This window comes from Protopterus annectens, chromosome 1.part0 (genome assembly GCF_019279795.1).
Source record: "Protopterus annectens isolate FY-2018-M chromosome 1.part0, PAN1.0, whole genome shotgun sequence".
NCBI classification, from domain to species: domain Eukaryota; kingdom Metazoa; phylum Chordata; order Ceratodontiformes; family Protopteridae; genus Protopterus; species Protopterus annectens.
The window spans coordinates 479460056-479473006 of record NC_056725.1 but is presented as its reverse complement, the minus strand read 5'-3'; positions in this window follow the sequence as shown (position 1 = coordinate 479473006).

Genomic DNA, 12951 nt, shown 5'->3' with positions numbered 1-12951 from the left:
ACAACGTATTATCTGCCAAACAACACCGAGCCCGTTACTGCATACCCAGGATCCCATGGATGCAGCCCTCGACGGTACCCATTACACATCCTGCATGTGTGCGGGAATGGGATGTGGACGCACATCTATGGGCTCTACAATATGGGAATATCTGTACATATGTCCCGCATTCTGTGGACAGCTGTCATCAACCCTGAACACGCTGGGGGTGCATATGTCTGGCTGTACCGTAGACACGGCTGTCAGTTATTTCGGGTCTCCCGATCGTGGCTGGTTGACATTGCGTACGGATGAATCTCTGGGGTCCTACTATGAACACCATTGTGCATATGTACAGTGTAGACCTTGTTGGACTGTGTCCATCTGGCTAGTGGGTTTGACCGCTGCTGTATGTTCCCCCATCGCGGATGTGTGGTTGCTACCCATATTATGTAGTGCTACGTTGACCAGGGTATTCTAAACTGAAACCGGATGGTGTAGATCCAATGATGCAGGCTAGGAGAAGCTTTAGGTCATCCTCCAATGTCCCATTAGGATATGTCCGCCACAGTATCGGCACACGGACACAACCAAAGAATGTAGATCCTATTAAATCATTGACGGATGTTCTTCATAAGCGTGAACGCCATAGTGTCAGGATCCTATGACTTTCCCACTTAACGTTGTTGGTGTGCCGTTAGTATGTGTTCCACAGGTCGGCCATGTGTTCCGCGGTATAGTAGCGAGTGATCCCCATTCACCTTCTAGCAGATTGGGTGCTGTGTATGCCGGTATTCGCACGGCGGTCTGACATCGTATGTGGAGTCTCTACTGTAGTCCCTATCTGTATTCCCTGTGTTGTGCCTTACCACAGCTGTGTGATTCCACCAGGTTTGCATTTATGGGTGACATCTTGGCCGTACGATTGTCCATCCATGGGAACTGTCCAATGGACACTGGTATAGTGCTGTACACATTTCACAGCTGCATTTAGCATTCTCCGGTGGGTGATTTGCATAATTAGTGCGGAGTAACGCATGTGCCATACCCACATCCCTCACACGGGGCGGGACAACGGATCATCTGCCAATCAACACCGAGACCCATGTCTGCATACCCACGATCCCATGGCTGCAGCCCTCGACAGTACCCGTTGCACATCCTCCACGTGTGCGGGAATGGGATGTGGACGCACCTGTATGGACTGGACAATCTGGGGATTCATGTGCATATCACCTGCAGTTCATGGACAGTTGTCATTAACCTTGGACACGCTGGTGGTGCATATATGTAGCTGTGCCGTAGTCACGGCTGCCGCTTCATCTGGGTCTCCCGCTCCAAGCAGGTTGCATTGCGTAAGGATAAATTTTGGGTCCTACACTGGACACCAGTGTGCATATGTAAAGTGTAGAACATAGTGGACTGTGTCCATCTGACCAGTGTGTTTGACTTCCGCTGCATGTCCAGCAGTCACGGATGTCTGTTTGAGTACCCATATTATGTAGTGCTACGTAAACCGGGTCTTCCGCCACTGAACCCAAATGGTGTAGTTCCCATGATGCAGGCTAACAATTGCTTTCACTAATCCGCAGATATCCCATTGGGACATTCCTGCCTCTGTATTGTCACATTAACACGAAGAAACCATGTATAACCTATTGATTCATTGCAGGATGTTCTTTATATGTGTGTACGCCATAGCTTTAACATCCTATACCCTTTCTATTTGACGTTGTTGGTGTGCCATTAGTATGTGTTCTGCAGGTCGCCCATTTGTTCCGCGGTATGGCAGCGAGTGATCACCATTCACTTGCTGGGAAAAAGAGTGCTGTGTACGCCGGTATTCGCACAGCGGTCTGACTTTGTATGTGGAGTCTCTACTGTAGTCCCTATCTGTATTCCCTGTGTTTTGCCTTACTACAGCTGTGTGATCCCAGCAGATTTGCTGTTATGGGTGCCATCTTGACTGAACGTTTGTCCGTCCATGGGGAATGGCTACTGGACACTGGTAGAGGGCTGTACACATATCACAGCTGCATTTAGCATTCTCCGGTGGATGATTTGCATTATTATTGTGGAGTAACGCATGTGCTATACCCACATACCTCCCACGGGGCGGTACGACGGATTATCTGCCAATCGACACACAGCCCCATTTCTGCATACCCACGATCCCATGTCTGCAACCCTCGACGGTACCCATTGCACATCCTCCATGTGTGCGTGAATGGGATGTGGACGCACGTCTATGGACTCGGCAACCTGGGGAGTCCGATCCATATGTCCTGCATGTCATGGACACTTGTCATCAACCTTGAAAACGCTGGTGGTGCACATATGTGGCTGTGCCGTAGTCACGGCTATCAGGTCTTCTGGTTCTCTAGATCGCCGCCTGTTCACATTGCATTCGGATAATTTTTGGGTCCTACAATGGACACCAATGTGCATATGTCAAGTGTAGAACGTATTGTACTGTGTCCATCTGGCCAGTGGGTCTGACTGCTGCCGTATGTTCAGCAATCACGGATGTCTGTTTGAGTACCCATATTATGTAGTGCTACGTGAACCGGGTTATCCGCCACTGTACCCAAATGGTGTAATTCCAATGTTGCAAGCTAACAATTGCTTTCACCTATCTGCAGATATCCCATTGGGACACTTCCGCCTCTGTATTGTCAACTTTACACGAACGAAACATGTAGATCCTATTAATTCATTGAAGGATGTTCTTTATATGTGGGTACGCCATAGCTTAACCATCCTATAACCATCCTAGTTCACGTTGTGGGCGTGCCATCAGTATGTGTTCCGCAGGTCGCACATTTGTTCCGCGGTATGCAAGCGAGTGATCCCCAGTCACTTGCTGGCAGGTTGAGAGCTGTGTACGCCGGTATTCGCACGGCGGCCTGACATTCTATGTGGAGTGTCTGCTGTACTCCCTAAATGTGTTCCCTGTGTTCTGCCTTACTACAGCTGTGGGATTCCGCCAGGTGTGCAGTTATGGGTGCCATCTTGGACGTACATTTGTCCATCCATGGGAACTGCCTCATGGACACTGGTGTAGGGCTGTACACATGTCACAGATGTATTTAGCATTCTCAGGTAGATGATTTGCATTATCAGTGCGGAGTAACGCATATGCCATACCCACACACCGCACACGGGGCGGGACAACGGATTTTCTGCCAATCAAGTCCGACACCCATTTCTGCATACCCACGATCCCATGGCTGCAACCCCCGACAGTACCCATTGCACATCTTCCATGTGTGCAGGAATGGGATGTGGACACACATCTATGGACTGGACTATCTGGGGATTCCTGTGCATATGTCCTGCATTTCATGGACAGTCGTCATCAACCTTGAACACGCTGGTGGTGCATATATGTAGCTGTGCCGTAGTCACGCTGGTCACATCATCTGGCTCTCCCGATCGCGGACGGTTGACATAGCGTACGGATTAATTTTTGGGTCCTACAATGGACACAAATGTGCATATGTAAAATGTAGAACATGTTGGACTGTGTCCATGTGGCCAGTGATTGTGACCGCTGCTGTATATTCCCCATTCGAGGATGTCTGTTTGACTACACATATTATGTTGTGCTACGAAACCCATGTTCTACTACGATTAACCCAAATGGTATTGCTGTACTGCTGCAGGTTGGCAACTGCTTCAAGTAATCCTCAGACAGCCCAGTAGGACATGTACGCCACTGTATTGTCAATATGACACAGCCAGACCATGTGGACACGATTGATTCATTGACGGATGTACTTTATAAGCGGGAACGCCAGTGTTTCAATATCCTATGACCGTCCGAGTTGACGTTGTTGGTGTGCCATTGGTATGTGTTCCACTGGTCGCCCATGTGTTCCGCAGTATGGCAGCGAGTGATCCCCATGTTGTTGCTGGCAGATCGAGTGCTGTGTACGCCGGTATTTGCACGGCCGTTTGGATTTCAATGGGGGTGTCTACTGTAGTTTCCATCTGCATTTCCTGTGTTATGCCTTACTGCACCTGTGTGATTCCACCGGGCTTGCAAGTATGTGTGCCATCCTGGTCGTAGGCATATCCATCCATGGGGATTGCCTACTGGACACTGTTATAGCCTGTACACATTCCACACCTGCATTTAGCATTATCCGGTGGATGCTTTGCACCATTAGTGGGGAGTAGGTCATGTGCTACACCCACACCCCTCCCACGGGGCGGAACAACGAATTATCTGCCAAACAACACCGAGCCCCATTTCTGCATACCCAAGATCCCATTGCTGCACCTATCGATAGTACCCATTACACATCCATCATGTGTGCGGGACTGGGATGTGGACACATGTATGGACACGGCGATCTGTGGATTTCTGCTCATATGTCCTACATTTCATAGATACCTGTCATCAACCTTAATCACACTGGCGGTGCATATGTCTAACTGTGCCGTAGTCACGGCTATCGCATCATCTGGTGGTCGGAAATGGCTGGTCGGCGTTCTGTTAGAATGTATTTTTGGGTCCTACAATGGACACATATGTGCAAATGTAAAGGTAGATGTTGCTGGATTGTGTCCAACTGGCCAGTGGTTTCGACCGCTGCTGTATGTTCGCCAATCACAGATGTCTCTTTGACTACCCATTCTACGTGGTGCTACGTAAAACAGGTGTGTTAGTACTGTAAATAACTGATGTATATCCAAAGATGCAGGTTAGCAACTGGTTTACATAAATCTCAGACGTCCCAATAGGACATATCCGTCACTGTACTGTCAACATAACACCACCGGAACATGTTGATCCCCTATGTATTCATTGAAGCATGTCTTCTTTATAGGTGGGAATGCCATAGCTTACATATCCTACTTGACATTGTTAGTGTGCCATTAGTATGTGTTCCACAGGTCGCCCATCTGTTCCGCTGTATGGTAGCGAGTGCTCCCCATTTTGTTGCTTGCAGATCGAGTGCTGTGTACGCCGGTATTCGCACGGCGGTCTGACTTTGTATGGGGAGTGTCTACTGTACTCCCTATCTGTATTTCCTGTGTTATGCCTTACTGCAGCTGTGTAATTCCACCAGGTTTCCAGTTATGGGTGCCATCTTGGTCGTACACCTGTCCATCCATGGGAATTGCCTACTGGACAGAAATATAGGGCTGTACACATTTCACACCTGCTTTTACCATTATCTGGTGGATGCTTTGCATCATTGGTGGGGAGTAAGGCACGGGCTATACCCACATCCCTCCCACGGGGCGGGACAACGGATTATCTGCCAAACAACACCGAGCCCCAATTTTGCATACCCAGGATCCCATGGTTGCAACCCTCCACTGTACCCATTACACATCCTTCATGTGTGCGGGACTGGGATGTGGATGCACTTATATGGACACGACAATCTGTGGATTTCTGTTCATATGTCCTGCATTTCATGGACAGTTGTCATCAACCTTGAACACGCTGGTGGTGCATATGTATAGCTGTGCCGTAGTCACGGCTGTACACCGTCTGGGTCGACCGCAGCTGTTTCATGTCTCAAATGGGTAAATTTTTGGAGTCCTACAATGGACACCGATGTGCATATGTAAAGTGTAGAACGTGTTGGACTGTCAACATCTGGCCAGTGGTTTTGACTGCTGCTGTATGTTCCCCAATCGCGGATGTCTGTCTGACTACCCATATTATGTATTACTTGGCCTATCTATATCCACGTGCCAGTAAGCGTAAATATAGCAAACCTTTAGTCCTGGTCATCTTCATAAAAGACATCCTTGAACATATATCAGGCCAAAACGGACAATGACAGGAACGATACACTCCACAGTCAAAACATACTAAGCTCTTTCACCCACTAACATGGGTCATCATCGGAGTACGAAATACATTACATAATCGTCCCTTATACACTTCCTTCAGAGTCAGTTTAAAGTTAATTAATCAGTAAACCTGCTCATAGTTAAGTGGACAGTGCTCCATGTCTTGAAGATAACGTGACATGTACAAATCAGTGTTGCATACATTACTTAATGGAAACAATAATACAACAACAATGTGTTCATATAACTACAATATTGGTCAATACAATCAGTCTATTGACACATCCAAACAAACGGGCACAAGAAGAACCAACACCAACTGAAAGCCTGAACGCAGGTTTATTGAATGACAACAGACAGCATTTTCGCCACTGAAAAAAGTAGCTTCATCAGAGGTTTACAGTGCACAAAGGGAAGCAGCACCCTTATAGCTCCGCTCTGACACGGTTTAATGATTTCGTCACTTCCTTCAGAGCCGGAGCCTAATCTAAGGGTAACAGTTCCAATTACATTATTTAATAAAACGGATACCTCAAATAATAACCAAAATACATTGTGTGACTAAAACATATGGTTAAACATACCCGAGGAAATGTTTATATCACATAATTATTAAACCCTCATTCTGTATGTACATAGATACACTGACATAGCAATTATAATTTACATATCTAACAAAAACTATATTTTATTCTACAAAAGCTTCATAGAAGAATGAAACTCTATATGTTTAAATGCAAATGTTAAAATATGAAATATATATATTCAAATCACATAACCACAGTTAGTATAAAAATTGTATGTATATATAAAAATAATATATTCTATAAAGTCCTATTTTGAAGTGTTTGAATAGATGCCCATGTGCATCATTTCAGCATCTATTTATGTCTTTATTTTTATTATACAATTTAATGCTTTAATTCAACCAATCATTTTTAGTGGCAGCTCTCACTAAAATTACAATAAATTTTAACATTTTAAAACTTTTAGTGGTTGTCAAACAAACTGGTTAATCATTATCTACAAACATAAAGTATTCTAAACATTCATAAACTATATTCCCTATAGTTGATACACTCCCTTCATGACTTAAGAAATAAAAAATAAATCATAAAAAATAAAAAATAAAAAATAAAAAATACATAAGAAATAGTAAAAGGGAGGTAAGGCTTCAAATACGTTTCAACCTTAGGGCACAATGACTAACATACTAGTCCTTAAACTGACTCTTATAAAAGAGAACCAAGGGTTTAAGCATATTGTATACTACCTTCCTATCTCATATAACATTTTAATTTCAAGTAAGGGGCAATATTACAGCTTTCATTTAAGCCAGGAAAGTTGAAAGCATCCAATTTTAATTGCCATAATAATTCTCTGGTTTCTAGTATTATAGACGTCGGACCCCCTCTTACAGGTGTAGGTAAATGCTCAATCCCCATGAATTGGAATGAGTGTCCCGGATAGTTTACTACGTGTTTAGCAAGTGCATTTTCGCATTTTGCATTTTTAATTGCATAGGTATGTTGGTAAATACGTTGTTTAAACTTTCTATCTGTCTTACCAACATAAAATCCAGGGCAGCAAGTGCAAAAAGCAATGTAAATGATAGACATTGTGTCACAGTTAATTCTGTGATTGATGTAAAATTTATTGCCCATTACACTAAATGTGCTCCCCGTCTTTATGTGAGAACAGTAATTGCATGCCCCACACGTAAAAGACCCCTTGGATCTCCTTCTCATTGACTCCGAAGAGTAAGTTTGTAACAATTCCTTCATATTTTTGGCTCTCCTAAACACTGTGTAAGGTTTATCACCCAGCTTGTTAGCCACAGAAGCATATGCAGATAAATAAAACCAGTTTTTGTTTAGAATCTCCAAAATTGCCTTACAATTCAAACCAAATGTCATAATGAATTTACAAGGCACGTTGTTACTATCTAATGCTCCTGTTACAGGAGGGACTTCTGTAGATACAGAAGTGGACACCAAAGCAACATTTTTGTCACTGTGCATGTCGACCTGAGATGGCCCAATAAGTAATGGTGTATAAAAACCATTATTTCTCTTTTCAGTAACTTCCACTATCATGTCATCGACTAAGTGACAAGGGTAGTCCCTGTTCAAAAAGAGGTCTCTTAAGAATTCTGCTTCAAGGATATAATCCTTTAAGTCACTACATATTCTAACAGCTCTCACCAGCTGGCCTTTTATAATAGCCTTTTTCTGTTTAAAAGGGTGAGAACTGCTGTAATGAAGAAAAGAGTTTACATAGGTGTCTTTTCTGAAAATAGTAGATTGCAAATAACCAGTCATGGTATCCCTAGAGAGTTTAACATCCAAGTAATTTACTTGCTTGGTGTCAAAGTAGTACGTAAATTTCAGAAAGGTAGTTGTTGAATTTAAAAATTCCACAAATGTGTAAGCCAGTAGGGAGTCACCCTTGAAAAGTATAAATGCATCGTCTAAAAAGCGTGTGTAAAAAACAATTTTGTCTTTCCAAACCGGATTGTTAAAGACATAATGTCTTTCCCAATATGCCATGAATAGATTGGCTACTGCTGCACCACACGGGGAGCCCATGGCCACCCCTTTTTTCTGTAAATAAATATCTCCTTCAAAGGAGAAAAAATTAGAAGACAATATAATGTCCAATAGTTCCGTGACATTATCTGTGTCTCTTTTAGTGGCACCTAGTTCAAGCAGCAGAAGTTCAATCCATTCAAGGGCTTCTTGGTGTGGGATAGATGTATATAAATCCACCACATCGATGGTTAAAAAGTTAGTATGTTCATCAACCTTCATAGCATTCATATTGGATAGAAAAGACCAAGAATCTTTACATATACTCGGGATGCATTTAACGTACTTAGCAAGCAGCAAGTCAACATATTTGGAGCATGGGTATGTGATGGATGATCTACCATCAATCAAAGCTCTCATAGGCGGATCCCCAAGGTTCTTATGAACCTTGGGTATACCAAACATCACAGGTGTTTTGGGATACAGTATGTCAATATAGCCCAAAGTATCTATGTCTATTCTTCCAGATATAAAAAGATCCTTAAAGTAGCCTCTTATTCTATTAGAGCAAACATTCATTTCGTTGATCGATGATAACTCATAAGCAGCAGTATTTAACACTCTGCACATTCTCTCAACATACTCAGTTTGTTCAAAAATGGCTAGGCCACCGCCCTTATCTGGCTTGATTATCCTGACCGTGGAAGTCCGCAGCTTATTAAGAGCATCCATTTGGTCTTTAGAAATGTTAAACTGATTAGGTTTCACCTTAGTGGTCTTAACAACATGTCTGATATCCAATTCGCATGCATTCTCGAACATTTTTAGTGCCACATGGAGGGGAGGATTAAACACACTTGGGAGCTTTAGGTTGAACAAGGAAGGTGCAGGTGATTCATTAAACATTAGTTTCAAATTAAGCCTCCTCACATAGCATTTCAAATCCAACAGGACTTTAGCAACATCACATTTTACTGTTGGTACAAATGTATTACCTAACGCTAAAAGTTCAACCAGCTCGGGCTCTAAAATAAGCGAAGAGAAATTGTAGATGGTAAAGTCACCCCTTTTATTTAGGATAATATCAGGTGAACATTTTCTAGGGGGGCTAATGCCCGAAAGGTCTAATTCCAATTCGCATTCCTCCTCCTCTGTCTTTGATTGGACGTCTTCCCTAAAAAAGGTTGGTCTGAGTTAGGGTCGCTGTCAGGGGTAGTAGCCAACATAGGGGTAAAGGTTTCAACATACCCACTGTTCTTATCTTGCCTATTCCTATTTCTATTACTTCTCCTCAAAGGTGGGTTATTATTACCACCAATTGTATTATGACCCCTATTGTTCCTAGGATCAACAATATTTTCATCTTCTATTATTTCTAAATCTGCTTCACTCCTAGGAGCCTGTATCGTAGTACATAGATTAGGAAAGGCTTTATCGTTAGTGTAGGCCACTCTATCCCTGTACAGTTTTTTAGTTTTATTAGTTTTAAGCTTAACCATATAGGTGTCAATGCTTGAAAAAATGCGTGCATGATCAAATTTAAATTGCAAAAAGGCGCCATCAACCTTAATTTCTTCATCTAAAAGACAAACTTCTTTAATTAGTTCATCAATACTCATAGTGTAATGTTTAACAAGCAGTTCCATCAACTGCAAACCTTGTGCTTGAAACAAAACTTTTAAATCAGGAAGAAAATTAGCACTATTAAACAAATTAGATGGAACAAATACATTCCTAAGGCCTTAGGGGATAATACCCTCATTTAAACATTGCTTAAAGTATGCAACTTCAAGCTGCAATTTCCAATATAGTTTATGAATGTTTAGAATACTTTATGTTTGTAGATAATGATTAACCAGTTTGTTTGACAACCACTAAAAGTTTTAAAATTTTAAAATTTATTGTAATTTTAGTGAGAGCTGCCACTAAAAATGATTGGTTGAATTAAAGCATTAAATTGTATAATAAAAATAAAGACATAAATAGATGCTGAAATGATGCACATGGGCATCTATTCAAACACTTCAAAATAGGACTTTATAGAATATATTATTTTTATATATACATACAATTTTTATACTAACTGTGGTTATGTGATTTGAATATATATATTTCATATTTTAACATATGTATTTAAACATATAGAGTTTCATTCTTCTATGAAGCTTTTGTAGAATAAAATATAGTTTTTGTTAGATATGTAAATTATAATTGCTATGTCAGTGTATCTATGTACATACAGAATGAGGGTTTAATAATTATGTGATATAAACATTTCCTCGGGTATGTTTAACCATATGTTTTAGTCACACAATGTATTTTGGTTATTATTTGAGGTATCCGTTTTATTAAATAATGTAATTGGAACTGTTACCCTTAGATTAGGCTCCGGCTCTGAAGGAAGTGACGAAATCATTAAACCGTGTCAGAGCGGAGCTATAAGGGTGCTGCTTCCCTTTGTGCACTGTAAACCTCTGATGAAGCTACTTTTTTCAGTGGCGAAAACGCTGTCTGTTGTCATTCAATAAACCTGCGTTCAGGCTTTCAGTTGGTGTTGGTTCTTCTTGTGCCCGTTTGTTTGGATTGTCAACTGGTGCTTTTTTGTTTACTTCAGTATATTGACACATAGTTGATAATTGTTGTGAGTAAACCTTAGAATGTAGTGTGTTGATCATGGTATGAAATATCAATGTGTATAACTGTTGCATTACGATTCCAAAGCATGGAATCAATAAGTACAATTGAAGCATAATTTGTATAAATATCAATGTAAATGAAAGTCACAATGTTACGTGTGAATATGACTGTATCATAACTATATCAATATGAAATGGAATGAACTGTAGTTGTTTACATCTTCTTTTCCGGTGACAAATCTATGTCCATGCGTCATTTATACGGGCCGTCGGGCTGCTGTGTGTAGATGTATACATGTGAACCCCTCGTTTCATACCTTTCTTTGTTACTGTCTGTGGATTACCTGTGTACACACATCAATTACCATGCCATACCTTTCCGCTGTACAGGTTCTGGCATGGTGTACAGCTGATTGGCCCTCAATCTTGCTGTGTGTTACATTGACCAGTGTCTATCTGGCAATTCGCTGGCGTGTCATGTGTGACCTTCTTGCTTCTTTAGGGACCTGATCCCATAATTGTGACGTGCTTCCACTGGCCATATATCTGTCTGTCGTCTGGGATCTGTGTGTAACCAGTCCTTTCAGGACACTTTCTATTGTTGTTATTTTTTGTTTACATATATGAGTACTTTGGTATGTTGTGCTATGATTGTGTGTGGAGCATTTTTCCACGGGCCTCTGCTGACACTGGACATATATCCAGCTAGCGTAGCCGGTCAACACGTGTGAGCCAACTGGGCCTTAATTGACGGGTCACCTTCTGACAAGTGGGTCGGGTTACTGATGCATACCGTCATCAATCCATACTACTAACACATACGTTATTCTATCCACATTCTATGTTTGTCTCATCACATAGCGTGTGTTTCTCACTATTTCTAATGGTACTTTACATGGCATTGCCCGATTCCATACTTTCAGAGGCTGACATTTATGAGACCTGTCTGGTTGACGTGGAGGACACATCCTTAACCTGCCCTGCTTCGAGGGGATCACACACGCACACGCGCACGTGCATTTCCTAATTGTGGTTTACGCGCAGGCGCACATGCATATCCGTATTCTGTCTCCATATGTTTACTGGCCCTGTGTGGTTACGTGGTCTGTGTTAGTTGTGACTATTCCGGTAACATATCTGTGATCCAGTTGACGGACGTGTGCGGAACGCACGTACACCTTTATACATGTAACAGTCTTTGCAGCATGGACGCATTACGTACACGTTCACATTTAAATGTTCCATAGTCGTAATTCAAACAGGACTGCATTCACGTTTGCCGGTTACTGTGACCACTACACGTTAGCTGTTCGGTGTCATTAATATGCATACCCATGGTACTTGGCTACATTTACATATCCCCCCACCCCCACCCCCCCGCACTCACGCACATCACTGGCATCCCTTCTCCTGCTGGGAAAGGTGCGGTACTACATGTTAAACATTCCTTATTCCCTCCCGTTCATGGCCCAGGATGCATATGTCTTGACCACAGGGATGTTCAGATCACAGGGGCTTATATCCCCAACGCATACAGGCCTTCGATTGTCAGGGTGTCCCTGTGGTGCTTTGGGTTTGGTCTTGTCTGCCCAGTGTACGGAACTGCCCTGACCGTGTACGAATGTTAGATGAGTCACATGGCCACGGTTTGTCCGTGTCTATGATACCATGGTCCCCCCCCCATAATTCCTAACCGTGTGCGCTGATTGGCCGGCGTACCCGTTGTCGATGTTGTTATAGTAATTGAACACGGTCTGGTCAAATGGACCTATTTTCATTAGTAACCCTCGGTATTCATGACCTGTCTCGCCATATTACATGGGTTTAACATTGCATGATGGCTTTCACTGAGCCACGGACATGTCCGTTGTTTAGTTTGGGCCAGTCCCGCTCTGCTACACACATTTAACATGGCGGAACAGGTTGAACAGCTCAGCAACGGGGACATCGGCCTCTCCGTCGCTGTTTAGTATTGAATCGCTATGTTGACT